Below are 24,065 nucleotides of genomic sequence, written 5' to 3'. Positions count from 1 at the left end.
TGTTAATATGTCTCCCGATCCCAGACTGGAGACATTATCCCTGCACCGTGGTAGTGTAACCCTGAGTGTCATGTGGTGCATTAAAAGTGGGGAGGCTGGGTGAGGAGTCCAGGGGGCAGGCCAGAGGACCACAGAGGATGGCTACTCTGCAGCCTACCCTGACCCAAGTTCCCCGAGCCCTCCCAGACCTACCCCTAAGGTGTGAGTGTGTGTTTTTTTTTTTTTTTTTTTTTTTTATTTATTTATTTGATTCATGGGACAGCGCACAAACAACATTAACCCCGTGGGGAGAGATGCATTATGCCAGGTTATAGCACAAGTGCTAATTTCCACCTGTAGTCCCAGAGCAGGCCAAAGATGTGTTGGGTTACATCAATGTTAAAAGAAAAAAGACACAAGATTAAACATTTCAAACATTAAACACAATTAATTCATAAGATCAAACTCCAAAGCCTCTACAAAAAAGTGCTGACACCAAAGCACCTTCAAAATCATCGTTAATGGGTACAAGATTGATCCGAGAGCAGCCGTCGCTTCAGCAAGCGTGAAAACTCATTGAAGTGCTTACATTTTAAAAGCTCTGTGGGTAATTTGTTCCATTGGTTCATTGCAACATAGGAGAACGCTGATCTTCCAAAAGCGGAGTCGAGTTTTCGTATATAACACTCGCCCCGAAGAGAAGTCCGAGTGTCTCGAGAAGAGACTTCAGAACACAGAGGGATAAAAGTCTTTAGCGGTGGCGCAACAGTGCCATGAATTATCCTAAACAATAAGCATAGATTAGAATATCTAATACAATTTTCAAAGCTTAAAATACCATGTTTAGTTAGAATTTTGCAATGATGATATATTCGTGGTTTTTTATCATGAATTTTAAGAGAAGCTTTGTATAAAGATTCAAGAGGCTTAAGAGTAGTAACACATGCCTGTGACCAAGTTGTCATACAGTATCGTAAATGTGGTAAAATCATAGCATTTAAATACACATATGATGCTTCAGTGGTTAACGAATTTCTAATATACCGATAGGTTGAAAGATTAAATTTTAAAGTATTTGTTAACCTTTTAATATGTTTCTTAAAGTTTAAGTTTGGATCTAGAATTACACCTAAATACTTGTATTGTTCGACATTTTGAATAGGTTGACCTTCTATCATGACTTTAGGACAATTCTGTGGTTTAAAACTTTTTGTAAAAAACATAGAAACCGTTTTTTCAACATTTAAAGTTAGGCAAGAGTTTTTTAACCAGTTTGATACTTTTCTCATCTCTATTGTAAGTTTTTGAGCCACCTCTTCCACAGTATCACCATGTGTATACACTACAGTATCATCGGCATACATTATTATTTTGGCATTGCAGATGTTTGGAAGGTCATTAATATATAGTGTGAACAGCAGTGGCCCAAGAATAGAGCCCTGCGGTACACCTATGCTGCAGGCTTGCAGTGGAGATGTTTCATTGTTAACTGTGACACACTGTTGTCTGTCGCAGAGATATGACTGAATCCAGTTTATTGTATTTTCATGTAAGCAAAATTGTGATAATTTGTTTATTAATACTTTATGGTTAACAGTGTCGAATGCCTTACGCAAGTCAAGAAAGACAGCTCCTACCACTCCTCCCCCATCAAGTCTGGACTTGATCTTCTCCGTTAGATAGCAGCAGGCAGTCTCTGTGGAATATTGTTTTCTAAACCCAAACTGGAGTGGGTGTAACATCTCCAGTGAATTAAGATGATCCATGAGCTGCTCTGCTACTACTTTTTCCAAGACTTTTGAGATTGAGGGAAGAATGCTTATTGGCCGATAGTTTGAGACCTGAAGCTTGTCTCCTGACTTGTGTATAGGCTTGATTATGGCTGTTTTTAAAACTGTGGGAAAGGTGCTCTCAAGTATAGACTGGTTAATCATTTTGGTTAAAGCTGGTGTGAAAGTTTCCTTATGTTCTTTTAAAAATACTGTATCTATACCAAAAATATCCTTAGTTTTACTGCTATTTAGCATAGATATACATTTTAAAACATTGCTTTGATCAACTGTGTGCAATTTTAAAAAAGACTCATCACACTGAAATTTAGAGACACAGCTTATTTGAGAGAATGAGCCTGCCAAATCCAATGCACAGTTAAGAAAATATTGGTTAAAATATAATGCTAGCTCTGTGTTATTGTTTAGGATGGATCCATTTGCTTTAAGTTGTAGAGACTCAAAACTCTTATTTTTCCTACCAGATAGGTTGTCCATACTTTTCCATAATAGCTTGGTGTTTCCTTTTGCATCTTTTATCATATTTAAGTAGAAATTTGCTTTTGCACTTCTAAGCTGTGTAATGACTTTATTTCGTAAGAATTTATATGTATAGAAATCCGTATTAAGTTTAGATTTAAAGAACCTTTTAAGAGCAAGGTCTCTCTGTTTCATAAGGTCCCAGAGAGTACTATTAAACCAAGGCAGTAGCTTTTTATTGCTTTTTTTAGATTTGAGTTGTGTATATTTATGTGTGGTACATTAAAAAGAAATTAGAGAGCAAGGGAGGCAAGCAAGAGGGTGATGGGGAAGAGACAAGGCCGTAGAGCCCTGCCATCCCCCCCAACACAGAGCCCATCATTCCTGCCCCCACCTGCTCTCGGGGCCCTAGCTGTTGTGTCCCTATATGTGCCTAAGAGTAACTATATACAGTGATGTGTGAAGTATGTGAAGTGCACAGTAAGAGGCAGTCTGGTGTGGATCCGGCCCATGAGGAGAGAGCAGCGGGGGAGACAGGTAGTAAGACCACCGGTACTGATGCAGAGGGCCCCCAGAGCCCGGAGGCAAGAGGCCAAGGTGGGTCCACACGAACCCGACCGGCCCGGCCAGCACCGAAACCCCCAGAAGTCGCAGCGCTGGAGCAGCGCCCCGGCAGACGCTGTAGCCCCACCACGGGCCAGCCGCATGCAGCACCCTGCCCCGGAGGGAGGACCAGGCCGCACCACCAGGGAGCGAGGGCCACGAGCCCCCACGCCCACCCCGGAGCCGGCACGTCCAGGATGCAGGGCGCCCACCCCGCAGCACCACCGAGACCCCACCCACCCCACTACTCCCCAGGACAGCACCAGGCCCGGACAGAAGCCCCCAGCCAGCAGAAACTTATCTCCAGTGGCGGCACACAGGCAAGTACCAAGGCCTGTGCCCGGATGAGCCAGAGCCACCCCCCCAGAGAGACCACCCGGCCCCCATGCCAGACCCCCAGGCAGCGGAGGGCCCCCAGCCCCCCCAGGGGAGGGAGAGGGATGAGGACGAGCGGCCAGGCAGGAGAGGAGGGAGGAGGAGGGAAGCAGAGCAGGAAAGGACAGGGGAGCGACGGGAGGGCCGACCCACCCCAAACCCCAGGGCCAGCCAGGGCGCCACAGAAGAGACCAGCCGCCGCCACCCCCAAGGCCCCAGGAGAGCGCACAGACCCAGGACTCTAAGGGAGAGACACCGGGGACACCCACTCCCAGGCAGAGGGGCCCGAGCCACGCCGGCCCCGCAGAGCCAGAGAGCAACCCCAAGAGCAATAGGGAAGGGACACCATTAGTGCATGCACACAGCCTTGAAGTCCATGGTGCCATCCTACTTAAAAAGGTAGCGGTTTAATAAACTGAAATAAAGCAGACAGAAGTCAGACCATACACACAGACAGAATAATAATTACAATTTTATGAGGGAAGTGGCATACGCCCACATACAAGCGGAGGCTATAGATTAATATTTATTGATTTAATAAATGGAGACCATTTTTCTTTGAAGGAGTCCAATTGTTTTTTTCTGATAGCAGATATTCTCTCAAGTGAAATGTGTTCTGTGAGGAGGTTCAGCCAATGGATGATGTTGAGGGCTTTCTTATCTTTCCAGTTAACTAAAATAGTTTTTTTGGCAATGGCGATAGCTGCAAGTGTGGGTTGGATATGAATGTCTGGAAGGGCTGTTTGCGTTAGATCACCAATTAGGCAAACGTTCGGGGAATGTGGAATCCCGCAGTCCAAAATATTGGAGAGTTTCTGTGTGATCGTTACCCAGAATTGATAGACGGGTGTACAAAGCCAAAGAGCATGAAAGTAAGTGTCCGTCATGTTTTGGGTGCATTGCGTACATGTGTCTGAGCGTGAGAAGCCCATTTTATACAGTTTATATTGCGTTATATGCATTCTGTGAAGCACCTTAAATTGGATCAATTGTAAGTTGGTGTTTTTAGTCATTTTAAATGTGTTTTCACAGATTTGGGTCCAAAAATCAGAGTCAAAAGATTTGGATACGTCTTTTTCCCATTTTTGAGTTGGTAGGTGTATAGAGTGTGTCTTTGAGAGTAAACTATAAATTTTTGAGAGATTCTTCTTATTTCTTGGAGAGAGTTTCACAATGTAGTCGACAAAGAAATGAAATTTAAGGGCGAACAGTTAAAGATTGGCAAGTCTCCCATCATTGACTCTGCACAGTTTAGTAAAGCAGTGGCAGAGAGTATGAACAACAGGCTCTTCACAACCACAGCTAACAGAGCACAGGCCAGTGTCACAGCCAACAGAAGAGAGGTTTACAATAGGCTTCTCAATCAAATGACAGTTCTTAACCCTGACAAGTGGGACCATGACAATCCTCGATATGGAGAAACTGAGGTGAGGGCTTTGTGGCATGTCCTACATCTGAATGAAGAAGGGGCACACGTTGGCTTCATTGAGTACAAGGCCAGTGGAGGAAGAAGCATTCCTAACAAGCTGAGGAAGTTGCTTGTAGCAGTGTATACGTTGTCAGCAAGTAATGCAGATTGTGAGCGGGGGTTCAGTACCATGAACAATATCATCACTGAGTACAGGAGCAAACTGACAGCAAAGAATGCTGCAAACCTCCTCTTTGTCAGCTCAGTTGGACCACCATGCATCCAGTGGGACCCAATGCCTTATGTCAGTGGTTCCCAACCTGGGGTCCGCACCCCCCCAGGGGGGACACCAGAGATCTGAGGGGGGCCGCAAAGCTTTGTCTACTCTGAGGCTGTGATGTTATAAAAAATAGATTTTTACATTCTGGATAAAATCAGAGTAACAGACTCACTGTGTCATCACAAGTGTACCTATAAAACATTTTAAAAACACATTTATTTGGTCTTTCTTCAAAAATCCTTTGCTGCTTCGATGGCCACACCTCCCTGATCTTTCAACTTCTCTCCACACTTTCTTCAGGTTGGCTCCTAGTTCATCCTGATTCATTAGTTTGTGTGCAGTTAGAAAATTACTGACGGAAACGGTGTCTGAAAAATGCAAAACGGGTGAAGATTCATCAGTACCTAAAAACTCCAGCTATACCTCCAGAGTTACCTTAAATTTGGTTTTATTAAAGGACAAAACAGAATTATGTTATTTGTGGTGAAATGCTCGCAAATGACAGCATGAAGCCAGTGAATTACGGCGACGTCAGGAAACAAAACACAGTTCGGTAAAGTCAGAAAGATATCCACATATTCGGACTTCTGGCATCAATAACTCATTAAATATATGTTGTCTAACCATAAACGATGCCTCTTTTCCATCGTTGTAAGGTAGACAATGTGCTACAAGCCCAGTTTAATCAAAAGTAGCTGACTTTCGAGCTGCAGAAATAACATTGGTGTCTATGAGCAGCCGGCTGTGCGACGAGTGAACAGGGACCGTCTGCAAAATGCAAAACCGCTGCAAACAGCGAAGAGACACAAATATTCAACAAATTTACTGCAGCCAGCAACTGACTCCTGCTGGTCATACTACAACTCTTGGTTTAACATTAAAATTTTTTGTTCATAATTTTAAGGAATTTTTTAGTAAAAAAAAAAATTAAAAATCAATAACTTAACTCTCATGCATTGTAGTGTCACCAAATTTACTGGGTGTTTTTTTTTTGGGGGGGGGGGGGGGGCAGGTTGGGAACCACTGCCTTATGTGAAGACCTGGCTGGGCAAAGGAAGAAAAGCAGCTCACACAACAAGTGGTATGGCTTGCTGCCACTCAGAGGAGGATAACTACTTCAGGCTTCTGTGGAAAATCTTTTAGGTGATGTGTTTTGATGTTTAGTTCCATTTTGAGTGTTTGCTTGTGAACTCATGTCTGTTCTTAGAGCCTTGTATTCTGGATGTTTATCAGTGTTTCAATTAAAGCAAAAAGTTTACCATATTTTTAAGTGTTTTTAATTCCTACCTATTCCATTGGCCTACAGTAAAATATTAATAGGTTTTTATTTGTTTGCATTTTGACTTTGCTATTTTAAAATGCATGAAGTTAGAGCGAGATGAGGGTTTTGGTAATAGTACCGGAAAGAATTTAAAACTACTTTCATCCCTGAATATACATCCATGGTGATGAAGTTGTTAATAGAAAACCATATCGACATGTTGGAGTGGCCCAGGCAGAGTCCAGACCTGAATTCCATTAAGAATCTGTGTAGGGAACTGAAGACCAAGGTGATGGCAATAAAGCCTTCCGAGCCTTCCAGTTTTTATTTTTAAGACGGCCTCTTTTCCCAATGCAGTTTGACACAAGGTGAAGCTGTGCCAGAACCACAACTTGACTCTAGCAACTTTATATCAGAGCAGTCTGTGTCACTTTGAATCAAATAGGGAACATCTGAGCTAGTCATCAGTTCAGATGATAATACCTTCTGTGTATCCACGTATGAAATAGCCCACTCGTCCATGCATTAAAGGTTTATACCTAACACTGACAGTGTGTACCTAGACAAGGGCTCAGTGACTGTGCATGATTATGTAGTCACGGAAGGGATCAGTATCTGAGTCACTGACGATATTTAGTGCTCACAATATGTGAGGAGGAGAAATCTGTAGTTCATCTGGGAGTTTCAATGCAGGAGTGGGAGGAGAAGTTGTTCAGGATTCTTTTTCAACACAAAAACAGATATCCAACAGCAGACAACTTAATTTGCTGCACTGCATCATCACGGGTAAAAAAAAGTAAAGGTCAAATGAGCAGTGGACAAAATAAATAAAAGAAGTACGACCTAATCCTCTGAACTTCAAATGTCATCCCAAAATCATCAAAATTTATCAGTGCCAGAAACTGTAAAAACTTAAAGAAATTGTTAAATTTTTAACTTTTTGGCTTTCAATTTGGAACTGTAGTTTAAAATTATGATATTTCATCAAAATCATGTTATTCTACACATCATGTAGGGTAAGTACGTAAAAACATTAGAGCGATTGAGAGCAAAACAAAACAAGCTAGTTTAAAAAATGCTGCATGGCTCAAAAACAGTACACAGAGCAGCAAGTTGTCAATTGTAGGAAGATACATTCAGCATGGTGAAATATCTTTACAGAGTTGATGTGCAGAGTAGTGTGGAAAAAAAATAGTAAAAAATTGTTTGTAAAACCACTATTTTTTAAGTATTGATATTGTCTAGATCCCCCCTGGAAAGATAATAATTTTAGTTTTCAATTTTTGCTTCTCTTGGGTTTATTTATTTCATATTTTATGGTATTATCACTGTGTCATACTGCACCAAAGACATTTTTGAGTTATTTCTGCTTGTAGCTATAGTTGTGCTGTTTCCACAGAAGCCCATAGTAAGGAAAAAGTGACAGTAGCAAAAAAACACCTAGAAACTGCTCAGAGTTCAGAAGATTAAATGATGGAATGCACATCTTCTGTTAGCAGCACACAGAAAGTCGAGAACTCAACAATCAAATGGGCAACATAAATGCCAATGAACAGTTTTAAATATTCTAGTATGGAAAAATAAAAATAATTAGCCCGATAATATAGAAGAAAGAGACTGAGACAAAGAGATGCAAAATGCTCTTTCATCTTTTTATTATTCATCTACCAGAAGAAAAAGTCACAGTCAACTTGTGCAGAGATTCTGAAGCCACCAGGGCTGACCAATCAGATGGTGGGGTGGCCTGTACCACCACTAACATGAATTCATGTTTTTTTACAGTCTAGGCTTGGAAATAAAACACTTCAATATTCCTGTGACTATCACTGTGTTTTAGGGCTGGGACTTTAATGTGTTAATTTTGCTTAATTAATTACAGTGAAAATAATGCGTTAAAAATAATAACACAATTAATTGCACCCTCCTCAGTTCCCTCATTTCTGGCACACCGGTAACTCTGATGAACACCAGTAGGTGGCGGTAATGAACCTAAAGTCTGTTTGTAGCCATGAAGAAGAACCACAGGAAGCACTGAGTGAAGTCAGGCACTGGTGAACAGTGAAGGAAGATGAGATTGAGCTTGTTGGGCAGAAAGTTTTCTTTTAAAATTCTTCCCGATTGCAGCTTGGATAAAAGCCTGGTTGTGTGCAAATTGTACAACAAAGAGTTTTCTGATCACTGCGTCACTTCAAGCCGACGGTATCACCTCAATGTAAAACATGTTGCTGTTAGCACCAGAGCTAACGTTAGCTACGAGTCATGCTAACGGCTAACGGTGTAGCCATCCCATAATAGACCACTTTTCTAGACAGTGCTTGAGTTTACAGAAAGTCTTAAAATGTTGAATAAAATCGCTATCATTGCACTTAGATTTGCAGTAATCTGTGAATGTAGCAGACAGATGAAAAATGCAGATAAATAGAAATGAAACATTTTTGTGGTTTAAGTTTTTACTCCGTCGAGGCTCTGCCTCCTTGGAGGAGGAATAACCTAAACAACAAAAATATCTCTTTTAATAACTTAATTATAAATTTTTTGTTTATAAAAAATTACATAAATAAAAATTAATATTCCTATAAAAAGAACCATCAAAAGTACACCATTTATCAGACCCAGAAAAGATGAAAACAGAATGAATGTCTGGATTTTCAAATTTCTGAAGCTTCTTGAACTACTTATGCTGATTTTATGTGCCATACAGTGGAAAAAATAACTAAATTCAGGCTTTAAGTCATCAAAATCACTTTTTTCTATATGTCCCATTTTCCTTTTTTAAAATAAATTTTAAATTATGAACACATAACTGTCTATTCATTGATTCAACTGTCAACCACAATTTTATTTGAATTGAAAAACTTCACTTATTGTGTCAAATATTGCTATTTGACAAAACTGCAATTAATTGTGATTAATTAATTACAAAGCCTGTAATTAATTAGATTAATTTTTTAATCACGTCCCATCACTACTGTGTTTATTTATTTGGAGCAGGAAAGGAAGAAATAAGGATGCTGAAAAACATCAAAATGTTTCACCTTTCTCTTTTCCAGAATGTGGGCATCATTTACAAAGGCAGTCTGATTTTAGCAATCTGACTCATGTTTGCGTGAAACATTTTTTGTTTTTGTGAAACCTCCCCTCTGGTGATGGAGTGAGAAATGGTTTGGCAAAACTGGTTTAATAATCTATTCTTGCGGTGTATTGAAAACTAGAAAAACACTCAGGGAGCGCAGTACTTCAACAGAGGTTGTTCATTCCTCCATATGGCATTGTCAGAAACGCAACATTTTTCTTTTTTTTTTATTTTTAGAAATGCAGCATTTATTTATTAGTTGTTGATGATCAGAAATCACGGTAACATACAATGCAGCCATTTAATATAGATGTACCCAGAGACAAAATGACCTTGTGCTGAGCACAGATGTGTGTTATACATGTGTACGTTATGTATGGATACCAAATCACATGACCTAAATATGTGGCAGGCATCACAACTTTCTCACGTCTTTCAGACTACTCCATCAACTGGTCAAAATCAATTATATTACCTTTAACAGAAAACTCGTGGAATCCCGCCATCCAAAACTCGCATTATTCTTTCCCTACTGGCAACATCAGATATCTGGGCATAAATATTTCCTCCAAACTCTCAGAACTAGTTCACCTGAACTTCACCCCACTTTTGGACAAAGTCTGTGATGATCTGAGGCGTTGGAACAACCTCCCCATCTCCCTTTTGGGACGAATAGCTACAGTCAAAATGAAAATATTACCTAAAATCAACTATCTCTTCTCCATGATTCCATTTAAACCCATATCAATGTGGTTCCAATCGTTAGACTTTGCTATTGGTACATTCTACTCAAAGAACAAAAAGGCTAAAAGTTTGACTACCCTCCAGAAGAATAAACCTGAAGGGGGACTGGAGGCTCTCAACTTCATGTCTCTCAAAAATTTATAGTTTACTTTCAAAGACACACTCTATACACCTGCCAACTCAAAAATGGGAAAAAAACGTAGATAAATCTTTTGACTCTGACTTTTGGACCCAGATCTGTGAAAACACATTTAAAATGACAAAAAACACCAACTTACAATTGATCCAATTTAAGGTGGTTCACAGAATGCATATAACGCAATATAAATTGTATAAAATGGGCTTCTCACGCTCAGACAGATGTACACAATGCACCCAAAACATGACTGACACTTACTTTCACGCTCTTTTCTATTCATTCCCATTCTATCAATTCTGGGTAACGATCACACAGAAACTCTTCAATATTTTGGACTGCGGGATTCCGCATTCCCCGAACGTTTGCCTAATTGGCGATCTAACGCAAACAGCCCTACCAGACATTCATATCCAACCCACACTTGGCTGGCGGGTGGGTCCTCGTGCCCTGGGCCGCCTGGGTCTGCCTTGGCGTGCTGGGGGTGTTGGTAGCTGTTCCCTCTTGTTCTCTGGGTCCACGTGGTTCACGGTGGCCCCGGTGGCTCTCTGGGGGTGCCACCCTGTGGCTCCTGCGGCCCGGGGGGAAGTGGTGCCCTGTTGGCTTGGCCCTGCCTTGCCATGATTGCTGTTCTGGGCTTCGGGGTCTTTCACACTTGCATGTTTGATCAGGTCTCGCCAGCTCCTGTTGAGTCCCATTGACAGCGAATGATGGGACCCACCAGAATGTGCTGAGAATCTCTCCAGAGTCTCTATACTAAACTCATTCTCTTTTTCACTAGTATCCTCTTCCGGCCTATTCTGTTCTACACTGTCAAGACATCCACAATTATGGTGTTCAATACCGTTTGTTTAATTATTTATTGAATCTCTTTTTTTTGTTTTATTGATGGGCAGTTAGTAGTCGGGAATAACACAGCACCTGACACTCTTTAATTGTAATAGCACTGCCTGTTAGTTTCTATCCCTGTTCGTCCTGTTTCGTCCTGTCCAGTCTTTGTTTCCCCTGCACATCACTGAGGTGTAGCACTGCCCTCCCTGGCTCACAATAGGGAATTCTAATAAAGAATGTCTGCTTAGCTCTCAGGGAGGGCTGGTGATGGTCACACACATGCACTAAATATTAAAATATTTGGCTGCAAGTCTAAAATATGCATCAATCTCATATAATGTTGACACCCCTTTTGTGGAGTTAAACAATGAGAATAAATGCAGACAAAAAAAAGAAGTGATAGTTACAGTGATGCTGTGCCGCTATCTCACAATGATATAGAAATCTTTAACAAATCCGTGGATCCTGACTATAAGCCGCATCACTGCCAAAATCTAATCACTTGGTCCTTGTGTCATTTCTGATGTTCCCTGAAATTTCATCCAAATCCATGAGTAATGCTGCTAACAGACGGACAGACGGATAAACAGACAAACGGATGGACAAACGTACGCCGATCGTCACATAACTCCGTTGCATTCCTTGGTGGAGTAAAAACAAAACAAAAACCCCCCAAAGTCTTAAAAAGTAGTTAAAAATGGGGGGAAATGAAGAAAATGGAAATTATGGAACTCACACTAGAGCTGTGCTTTACAGGGGTCACAATTCTCAGCTTGAAATATTGGGCTGGACCAAGAATGCTGGCCGAATTGTACCACTGCTACTGCTACTTTAATGACTCCTATATGCTCTGTTGCAGTAATGGAGGCACATACACTTTCCTCTCCAAAAGAAGCACAACTGTATCTTTCTCTTTTTGTTGCCTTAAAACATATGAGTGAAATGGCATGACGTAGAAGCCTGGGGAGATTTTTGACAGAAACTCAGAGCAGAGCTAATGGCCCATTAAGCGGAAGAGGCTGCTTTTGATGTGACTGAAAGAGAAAGGAGAGAAACACGCAAGTGCTGCAGAGAACAGAGGCAAATGAGAGAGAAAAGAAGGTGAAAACAATACCACAGAGCAATCATTTCCTCAACATCATCTACTTACGGATCAGGCTCACAGTACAAAGAGTGGGTTGGATCAGAGCTGACACGTCGTGGATTTAAAATCTTGTTACCTGCTCCATAGTTTTGATGTGCTGATGAGCTTTCACTGAGCTCATGCACATCTTTAGTGTAGAAGTTGTGTTCCCTGAAAGGCAGCATTTAAAACATTGTCTCACATCAAACATCTCTCACAGCATGTGTTAATTATAATAACTATGTTAGCAATCTAGCATGGCACGTGTCACACTCATGGTTCAGTAGAGCACAATCCAAAACAGAAGATGGAAGTCACAGGCTCGCTTTATATTCCCTTCTATTACCCAAATGTGGCAGTTCGCTAGGCCATACTAAAGATATGCCTGGACATACTGTACAGCACACATAAGAGCCACAGCCAGCCATATGCTGTATGAAACTGAGAAGTGAGGTGATGACTTTAATGATTCAATAGGTCCTCAGTTTATGACGTCCTCGACCTGCGGTATTTTGTGGTTTTGTCGAAATCTCCCATAAATTTATTAAGTAAGGCTTGTTCCATCATTCCGACGTACAGCGTTTGCGACAAAACTAATTTCGCATGGGAACTACTTGGTGAGTGGAGATGACGAATCCGCCATCACACAGCGTTATACGAGAGAGATTTGTTTACATTTGCCGGTTGTACGACACATTGGATTGTGCTACATTCGCTTTCTTTCGTTTGTGTTTTTTAGGGGAAATTTTTTGCACTTCATTGTGGCTCCCAATGTGCGAGCCAACCACAGGAGTAAATGTAAGGAATTGTTCTCTTTTTTTAATTTTTTAAAAAATTTTTTACTGTACAGTGTTTTTATGTCCTAGACTATGATTTTACCACTGTGTTAGCATAGGTGAGTGACATAGATACTTATGTGAGTTCCGATGTCAAGGGCCCGGGGAGGTTGAACCCAGAGTGCCGGTGTTCCAGTTTAACTGGTGATCAGGTTAACTGGCGATAGTTGCCGTCTCCAGATGTTTCGTCCGCAGATTCGTCACGATCAGACCTGGATTTACGTGAAATAAAGATACCAGATAAAGAAGACCTCACCGAAAAACGTCGGCATCACTACTTAACAGAGTCTATATCCATGTAAATATCATCTACAGACAGTAAAAAGAAATGCGCGGGCCGAAATAAAAAACACGTATTTTTCAAGTACGGTGAGAGGATTTGAAACCACGTAATCCAGCGATAAAATTACGAGACCACCGTTTTACTCATTGTGCTACCGATCAGCTCGACAAGCATTCTGCTTCATCTACATAGATCACTGTCATCCTGTCAGGTGTTTAACACCTGGTGATCGTTCAGGAAACACGCCCATGTCAACTGGGGATAATCACAACTTAACACAGGCTGCCTGGTTAACAACGAGTCAGAAAACTATTTAATGTCTCACCAAGAAAACCCACAACATAGAAGCACGTCCACTGCTGTGTTGTGTGTTAGTTTGTGAGTTCAGTGGAACAGATCCAGAGCAGAACTTCAGGTTTAACTCGGGTTTGTTCTCAGAAACACTCAGACCCTCAGCAGCCTCCCATCAGAACAACACGCAGCACATTAGCTTGATTTGCTAAAATGCATCGGAAGAAACTGAGACCACATTGTTTAAACTAGTCACTCAGAAAACAATAAAAACTCGTTCAGTCATCCACGTCCTAACCGTCATTCAGAGCACTTTAACCGTTGACAATACTTTTTTTTAGAAAAGGAAGTAAAGGGATCCGACCTGGTCAAAACAAACAATATATTTGTGTGATTTGTGTCTTCCCAAACACCCTGGCTGGTTTAGAAATGGTAGAAGATACTTTTAATGATGTAGCAGAGGAAGACTAGAGTGAATTGTGGTGTTTGACAGTATCTGATTTAATGACATGTTCCTAATCAGCCGTAGAGTACATGTAGGCTAAATATACAAATATGGCAGCACAATATCTTCAGAGTCCAACAGGAATATCTGTAGCTGTAACGTTCAAATGTGACTGTAGTCTACTTCAATACCTCCAATAGGTGCTTATGGCTCACTGTGTAGGGCGAATAAACCATTGTTTGTTTTGACCACATCGAATCCCTTTACTTCCTTTAAAAAAAAAAATATCAGTGGTTAAAGTGCTCTGAATGACGGTTAGGACGTGGATGACTGAACGAGTTTTTATTGTTTTCTGAGTGACTAGTTTAAACAACGTGGTCTCAGTTTGTTCCAATGTATTTTAGCAAATCCAGCTGATGTTTTGCTGCGTGTTGTTCTGATGGGAGGCTGTTGAGGGTCGGAGTGTTTCTGAGAACAAACCCGAAGTTCTGCTCTGGATCTGTTCCACTTAACACACAAACAAACACACAACACAGCAGCGGATGTGCTTTCATGTTGTGGGGTTTCTTGGTGAGACAATAAATAGTTTTCTGACTCATTCTTAACCAGGAAGCCTGTGTTAAGTTGTGACTATCTCCAGCTAACATGGGCATGTTTCCTGAATGATCACCAGGTGTTAAACACCTGACAGGATGACAGTGATCTATGTAGATGAAGCGGAGTACTTATCGAGCTGATCGGTAGCACAATGAATAAAATGGTGGTCTCGTAATTTTATCGCTGGATTACGTGGTTTCGAATCCTCTCACCGTACTTGAAAAATATGTGTTTTTTTATTTCGGCCCGCACATTTCTTTTTATTGTCTGTAGATGATATTTACATGGATATAGACTTTATTAAGTAGTGATGCTGGCGTTTTTCGGCGAGGTCTTCTTTATCTGGTATCTTTATTTCACGTAAATCCAGGTCTGATCGTGACGAATCTGCGGACGAAACATCTGGAGACGGAAACTATCGCCAGTTAACCTGATCACCAGTTAAACTGAAACACCGGTACACAGGAGGCAGATAGATGTTTTAAACCAAGGATTTTATTCAAAGAAACATAACTGTCAGAGCCGACAACACAAACCAAACTCTATTCAGAAAATAAAGAATTTAAACAAAAAAACCAAGCAGGGCTCAGAAATAAACAAGAACAACAAACAAAGCAGGCCAATAAATGGGCTATGATCTAAACTAAAACAAAACGGCTGAACTCACAGTCACTCAAAGAGGGTTAGGGTTAGGCTAAAAGAAGGTCTAGAGTTAGCTGTGAGTACTGTACCAATTAGATGTGAAGCTAAGCTATGGGCAAGAAGCCCCTACAAAGTTTACCATTACTGCAAAAACATGTCCTGAAGAGGTTCAGTTTACCAAAGAACCAGTGACTGACTTAAAGAGAAATGGCGCAACATTTTTGGACTGATGAAAGCAAGACTTTCATCAGTCCAAAAATGACAGTTTCATGACAGTTTGTCAAATGCCATACATCCATTTATTGGGCCCATATTAACGATCACGTCACTCTTTTTTGTATTCCGTGGTCTTGCACAACATAAATAAACAGCAAATTGAAAGGATACAATGCTTGAGCAAAACTGGTTTCTGTTTCGCTGTCTCAGAGAGCATATTTACCTTTAAACTCAATGACTTTATCAGAATGCTTATTGAGTTTTGTCTTCACTGAAGCATCGATCAGTAACAAACCAGGGAAATGATAGCTGCACAACAGAAGAGAGCAAAGTTACAAGGCTGTTAATTCTCTGCTGGATGAAAACAAAATTTAAACAGACCTGGAACATGATGTGTGGTAGGCTCAGCAGAAAACTCTTTGCACTGAGGCCTCACTTAACAGCAACTTTACTTCAACTCATCAGGCAGAATGTGTCCAGCTGTCCTCCATAAGATTAAGGGCAGGGCCAATGCTTTGAGCAGGCTCTTCATGAGTAGATTTTATCATCCATCCATCCATTATCTACACACCGCTTAATCCTCATTAGGGTCGTGGGGGGCTGGAGTCTATCCCAACTGGCTTAGGGTGAAGGCAGGGGACACCCTGGACAGGTCACCAGTCTATCACAGGGCTACACAGAAAGACAAACAGTCACACTCAAATTCACATTTATGGACAATTTAGAATCACCAATTAACCTCAGCATGTTTTTGGACTGCCAGGATGTGAACTTGGGATCTTCTAGCTGTGATTCGACAGTGCTAAACCCAAGCTGCTGTGCAGCCCTTCCTGCTGTACCCTCAGTCATTATTCTTCTTCAAACACAGGCTTAAGGGAGTATGACTGCATTAGAATAACATGACACCAACAGACCTGGAATAAGAAGAACACATAAAAGTAGTGTATCCATTTCTAAACTGTGGTGCAATAGCATTTTGGTGCTCCAATCGCACTATGCCTCTCCTTACAAAGCACTGATTATGTAAATGCTTTTCACAGCAACACAGCTGTTGCTCCTCATCCATCCTACTCATCACATTTGACTCCCTGTGACTTCTTTCTCTTCCCCAAAATAAAATTCAAGTCAGAAAATCACTATTTTGACACAGCGGAGGAGATTCAGTGTACTTTGTAGATGGTGCTTCACAGCTTAAAGAACCGGACTTGCAGGGAGCATTACAAATATGGCAAGAGCAAAGAGATCAGCGCATCACTGCATAAAGGGACTACTTTGTGGATCATGACCAAATTTAAATCACAAATGTTAAAGGCACATTCTCTGAAGTTTTTGATCACACCTCACACACCATTATGAAATATCACTTTAAACTAATTTTAATTTTGACTTTCTAATGGAGTGCTACAGGTCAACATATTTCACTTAAAATTAAGTTTTCAGACATCATTTTAGCTATCATTAAGTGCCAATTCATGCTTTTCATTTCTGTGTGCCCATGTCACATAAATTTAATTTACCCAAATCTGTGAAAACCCTTTCTGCAGCTGCATACAGCGCATGAAGACCACGAACTGTCCACCCTGCAAGGTCACCAAGTAAACAAATGGTGCACAACAAATATTTGTTTTGAGGAAAAGCTGTATGAGGAGATTCTCCATCTGTCACACCTGAGTAATTCATTATTGAAAGAGCTGTAATTGAAGTAGTCACTGCCAGACATTCAAGGTGCTTTGATTTGTACATGCTTCCACTGATAATGCTCAAACACAGTTGGAAGTTCTACATTTTCCAGAAGTCCTGTGCTATGTTCACTCAGCACATTTCAGGAGTAATCACTGAAATGATGCAACAGCACAATCTGGAACTAGATGTTTCAGAAACATCTATGGGAGCTCTGTGTTTCTGTGTGTGCAGTATGAGGGGCAAAGTCATTAACTGCACTGCACACTGACTTCTACCTACTCTAGAGTGAGTGAAACCTTCTGTGTGCCAACTCCATCTTAAACCACAGGAATCACAAACCTTTAACCTACTCTATTCCTGTATGCACCTTAAACACCACAGTTACTGCAAAAATATCCTTCAATGTTACTGCATTTTTCAGACTAGCAAGCCTTATTTAAAATGTTGGTTGCTTCTTAAGAAAAATTCTTCTTAACAAAATTGCATCAAATTGGGCTGTCCTGTAGGCTTCCTAGCCTACACACTCATTTCCAAACTAAGAAACTAACAACGGGTCATAATGTTACTCAATACAGACACAATATAAAAAGAAATAGTGACAAACCATCAATCAGATGCTAAAGCAAACACAGAAAAAAATTACATTTTCCTTCACTTGGATTTGCCTCCTACCAGCATTACTGCAAATTAAACGGCTTCCTCAACATGACAAAACACAGCCGTACAAAATGGTGTTACAGAGCACGTCAGAGATTCAAATGCAGGATGACAAACCTCAGCCGAAAGACATCGATACACATTGATGTACAAGGAAATGTAAAAGGTAAACTGGAAATGACAATCACTGACAGATAGCAACTAGACAGATAATACCAGAGGATGACAACTACTGACTGGAGGCTGAATGGCAGGAAAACAGGAAACTAGAAGACTGAAATATACACAGACAGACTAGCTCTTACAAACAAGATTTACTAGGGGTGGCGACTAACCAGGACTTGGTACAACCAAGCTATCCATCCATCCATTGTCTTCCGCTTATCCGGGGCCGAGTCACGGAGGCAGCAGGCGAACCAGGTCATTCCAGACATCCCTCCCCCCAGCGACACTTTCCAGCTCTTCCTGAGGGATCCTGAGGCGTTCCCAGGCCAGACGAGATATATAATCCCCCCAACGAGTTCTGGGTCTGCCTCAGGGTCTCCTCCCAGGCGGACGTGTTTGGAAACCTCCAGAGGAAGTCTCCCCGGAGGCATCCGAATCAGATGGCCAAACCACCTCAGCTGGCTCCTTTCAACGCGAAGGGGTATCAGCTCTACTCTGAGCTCCGTCCGGATGTCTGAGCTTCTCACCCTATCTCAAAGGTTGAGCCCAGCCACCCAGTGGAGGAAGCACATTTCAGGCGCTTATATCCGTGATCTTGTTCTTTTGGTCACTACCCAGAGCTTATGACCATAGGTAAGGGTTGGGATGTAGATGGACTGGTAAATTGAGAGCTTCGCCTTATGGCTCAGCTCCCTCTTCACCACGACCAGCTTGATACAACACCCGCATTACTGCTGATGCTGCACCAATCTGCCTGTCCATCTCACGCTCCATTTTCCCATCACTCAAGAACAAGATCCCGAGATACTTGAACTCCCTCGCTTGGGGAAGGAACTCCCCCCCAACCCAGAGGGAGCAATCCACTGGTTTCCAACAGAGAACCATGGACAGAGAACCACTGGACTTGGACGTGCTGATCCACATTCACCGCCACTTCACACTCCGCTGCAAACTGCTCCATTGCATGCTGAAGGTCAGGGTCTGAGGAAGCCAACAGAACCACATCATCTGCAAAAAGCAGAGATGCGATCCTGAGGTCCCCAAACCAGATACCCTCCTCACCCTGGCTGTGCCTTGAGATCCCGTCCATGAACACCACAAACTGGATCGGAGACAAGGGACAGCCCTGGCAGAGTCCAACACCCACTGGAAATGTATCTGACTTTGTGCCGAGTATGTGGACACAGCTCTCACTTTGGTTGTACAGGGACCGGATGACTCACATCAGCGAGCCTGGTGCCCCATACTCCTGCAGTGTCTCTCACAGAGCCCCTCGGGGGACATGGTCGTAGGCCTTCTCCAGATCCACAAAACACATGTAGACTGGCAACTCCCATGACCCCCTCAGCAGCTCCGCAAGAGTAAAGAGCTGGTCCACTGTTCCACAACTGGGACGGAATCCGCATTGCTCCTCCTGAATCCAAGGTTCGACAATCGATCAGAGCCTCCCTTCCAGTACCCGAGAGTGAACTTTCCCAGGGAGGCTGAAAAGTGTGATACCCCTGCAGTTGGAACACAGTCTCTGGTCCCCCTTTTTGAAAATGGGGACCACCACCCCAGTCTGCCACTCCACAGGTATCGTACCCAATGCTCACGTGACATTGTATAGACGTGTCAGCCAAGACGGTCAAACAATGTCCAGAGCCTTCAGCATCTCAGGGCGGATCGCGTCCACACCTGGTGCCTTGCCATCGAGGAGCTTCTTAACTACCTCAGCGACCTCTGCCACGGATATGGATGAAGATTCCCCCAAGTCTTCAGGCTCTGCCTTCCCCACAGAGGATGTGTTTACCGGGTTCAGGAGTTCCTCAAAGTGTTCTTTCCACCGCCCGACAATATCCCCAGTACAGGTCAACAGTTCTCCACCCCGACTGTACACAGCCTGAGCAAAGCCCTGCCTCCCCTTCCTGAGGCATCGGACAGTTTGCCAGAACCTCCTTGAGGCCAACTGAAAGTCCTTCTCCATAGCCTCCTAACTCCTCCCACACCCGAGTTTTTGCTTCCACAACTGCCGCAGCTGCCAACCCTTTTGGCCAACTGGTACCTGTCGGCTTCTTCAGGAGACCCCCGACCAAGCCAAGCCCAAAAGGCCTCCTTCAGCCTGACAGCTTCCCTCACCGCTGGTGACCACCAGTGGGTTCTTGGTTGCCACCGCTACAGGCACCAGTGACCTTCAGACCACAGTTCTTAACAGCCGCCTCTGCAATGGAGGCTTTGAACATGGCACACTCAGATTCCATGTCCCCAACCTCCCCTGGGATGCAGGAGAAACTCTTCCGGAGGTGGGAATTGAAAACCCCACAGACAGGGTCCTCTGCCAGACGTTCCCAGTTCACCCGCACTGCACGTTTCGGTTTACCAGGTCTGTTCAGCAGTCTTCCCCGCCATCGGATCCAACTCACCACCAGGTGGTGATTAGTTGACAGCTCTGCACCTCTCTTCACCCGAGTGTCAAAAACATTAGGCCGCAGGTCTGATGATACGACTACAAAGTCCATCATCAACCTTTGACCTAAGGTGCTCTGGTACCAGGTACACTTATGAGCAACCGTATGCTCGAACATGGTGTTTGTTATGGCCAGTCCATGACTAGCACAGAAGTCCAATAACAGAACACTGCTCGGGTTCAGATCGGGCAAGCCGTTCCTCCCAATCACCTCCCTCCAGGCTTCTCCATCATTTCCCACGTGAGCGTTGAAGTCCCCCAGGAGAACTATGGAGCCCCCAAGCGGTACCCATTCCAGGACACCACCCAAAGACTCCAAAAAGGCTGAGTACTCTGAACTGCTGTTTGGTGCATAAGCACAAACAACAGTCCGAGTTTTCCCCTCTGCAACACAAAGTTGCGGCGACCCTCTCGTTCTCCAAGGAGAACTCCAACAAAGTGGCGCTCAGCCGGGGGCTCGTGAGTATCCCCACACCCGCTCGTTGCCTCTCACCCTGGACAACTCCAGAAAAGGAGAGAGTCCAACCCCTCTCCAGGAATCTGGTTCCAGAACCCTTGCTGTGCGTGGAGGTGAGCCCAACTTTATCTAGCCGGTCCACCTCCCACACCAGATCGGGTTCCTTCCCCGCCAGTGAGGTCACGTCCCTAAGGCTAGTCTACGCCACCAGGGGGCAGTACATCTAGACACCCGCTCCTGCCTATTGCCTGGTTGGCATAGCACCCAACCCCGATTTCCTGCCCTGTGGGTGGTGGGCCCGGTGGGTGGTGGGCCCACCAGGCGGCAACCACGTGTTACTTTTCCCCATGGGGCCCCGAGACTTGGCCACCAGGTGCTCTCTGATGAGCTCCCCCCCCCAGACCTGGCTCCAGGGAGAGGCCCCGGTTTCCCTGGTCCGGGCAAGGTAGCGGCTTTCCTCTTGAGTGCTGTCATCAGGGTTTTCTGAATCGTTCTTTGTTTGGTTCCTCTTGCAAGACCAATTTGCCTTGGGAGACCCTATACCAGGGGCTATTGCTCTGGACAACATAGCTCCCAGGATCACAGGGACATTCAAACCCCCTCCACCGCGATAAGGTGGCGATTCATGGGGGGTGACAGCCAAGCTAGGAAAGACTAAACAAATGCACTCAGGGCATGGGCAAGAATAATGTTACGTTATGCCACAGAGGTGAAATAATTACAGAGAAGTCCCTGACCTACAGGTACACAGAAATATCAAAGCAAAGATCAGCAATGAGAGGAGGGGCTACATAGCTGACAAAAATGTTGGGTGTAGGGTGAATTTCTTAATTTCCTCTGTAAAATGCTCTTGTAATAAAGACCAGGATCATTTGATTTTGACAAATTGCTTACATATGTAATTTACTTAATCAAAAAGTGATAAGTAATTTAGTTAAGGTGTGAAGGGTTAGTATTACAAGACAGACATACTGATTCTAATCCAAGTCAGTCAAATGCTTCCAGTGTTAAATACAAGTTAAGATCTAAATTATATGGTGGATTAATGATTAAAATATGTTCATCTGGAGTCTGCATTCACTGACTTTCACCACACACTACTGACATTTATCTGCTTGCCTTCATCATCATTTCTTCAAAAAAAAAATCACACCCCTTTCAGTAGAATGTAAAACAAAAAAGGAAAATATTATATGGAGTTGGAAACAAACCACTTAGTCATGAGGTTTGTTAATTATTTAGGCAATATGATATTGCTTCAGGATGTGACTTGTTTTTTTTGTTGTTTTAATCTATAAGAGCCTCTATAGGTAACATGTTTGGCAGAGGGAAATGGAATCACATGGAATGGAATCACATGTAGGATAAAAAGAAAAAAAAAGATGAAGGATGTGAAGAAGATATTCTGGGCAGAGAGTAGAAAAGCAAAGGGGTACATCAGTGAGGAGAAAAGAGAGCGATGAAGGACGGAATGTGAGAAGATAATGAGGAATGAAATACTGTCCAACAAAATGTCATCTCTCAGACAGTGGTCTGGGGAGCATTGGTGCCATTTCACTGAGATTGTTACTATAGATGAGTTTCACCTACAAACACATCAATTCCTTGGGTGCAGCATTTCCCGGATTCCACAGCGATGCAGGCAGGCTTTGAAAACCTGCCTTTGAAAGCGAGTGTCAGCTCCAATGATGCTGCTTTGACATCGAGATGAAGGCTCAATAGGGAAAGAGGGCACATATATCTTCAGATCATGACTATTTCCTGTGAACATTTCTCATTAGTGCGGGTATTCGGATCTCAAAGAAAAAAAAATCCACTGTGGTTTTGCCATCTTCTATCTCTGCTTGTGGCGAAACTGATCAACCTAAACATGCAGATAATTTGTTTTAGCTAAGGTGTTTTGAACTGGGAAAGGTTATCTGTGACTTTCGTTTACCAGGATACAGCAGCTATCTTTTTCTGCAGCTTCACATTTTTGAGAACTTTGAAAGTAGGATTTTTGTGTAGCGATGTCACTATCGCACAAAAAGAGTTTTTAATGACCAGTGGATGTCTGAGGTCTGAGAGAGGGCCAACAAGACATCAATTAAAGGTGGCAAAAGGAGTTTGGAATGTTATTTCCTTGTGTGACTTTGAAAATCTAACAAAACTTTATACAAACAACACGAAGTCTGTGAGAGGTCTAGGCAGACTGCCATGTTTTAAAAGCTAAGATGTTCCATTTTAAGAGTTCAAAGCTGAGGTCAAATAACTGCGGTTTGTCCTCTCTTCTTGTAAAGAGGAAGAAATTACAGTCTGACTTCTGAATGAAACGGGTCCTCTGCAAACATAACGGGGCAATTGGAGAACACGTTCTAAGCACCACCATGTCACATTCCAGTAATATCGTTTATGTGGTTTTCCTTAAAACCCTGTAACCTTCCATTAACTTTAAATTAAAGTTTCAAATCCATTGTTCATGTAATCTTTGAAAATATGAAACGTGTGGCAAACTGCTGCGTCAGGTCACACCTCAGCAGGGTGCAATTATTTTGTCACCACTTGAATGTAAGATAAAACATTATGCAGAGCACTTTGAGGACACATTTTACTTTTACATTAACACATAAGGATCTATTAACTGAATTCATCTGAGGTGCAACAGCAGAATCTATCATCAGATAGCAATCACTTGACATTCACATACCACCAGTCCTACCAGAACTGTCCTACAAAGGGCAGCAAAGGTGAGTAAAACTGATTTTGGATTGACTGGAAAGCGGCATTATAAAAAGGAAAGCTGTAATGCCATCATTTTATATTTTTCCTGCTGATAAGTTCACCTAGAAATCAGTATAATAAAAATTCCACATACTGTACTCTGCCTTTGACCAATCTTGACAGAAAAACAAAGAACATAGTCGGACAGTTTTGCATATTTCCACTCACATACCTTAAGGAATACATGTCTTCCATTCTCATGTGCAAACACTTTGGCATTTATGATATAATAGTGATGAAATATATATACACTACCGTTCAAAAGTTTGGGGTCACCCAGACAATTTCGTGTTTTCCAAGAAAACTCACACTTTCATTCATTTGCTAAGGTAATTGCATAACCCAATGTAGCATTAGAAGACAGGAGTGATGGTTTCTGGAAATGTTCCTCTGTACCCCATGAAGATATTCCATTAAAAATCAGCCGTTTCCAGCTAGAATAGTCATTTACCACATTAACAATGTCTAGACTGGATTTCTGATTAATTTAATGTTATCTTCATTGAAAAAAAATTTTTTTTTTTT

This window comes from Amphiprion ocellaris, chromosome 15, assembly GCF_022539595.1.
Source record: "Amphiprion ocellaris isolate individual 3 ecotype Okinawa chromosome 15, ASM2253959v1, whole genome shotgun sequence".
NCBI classification, from domain to species: domain Eukaryota; kingdom Metazoa; phylum Chordata; class Actinopteri; family Pomacentridae; genus Amphiprion; species Amphiprion ocellaris.
Note: the sequence above shows the minus strand (reverse complement) of the source record.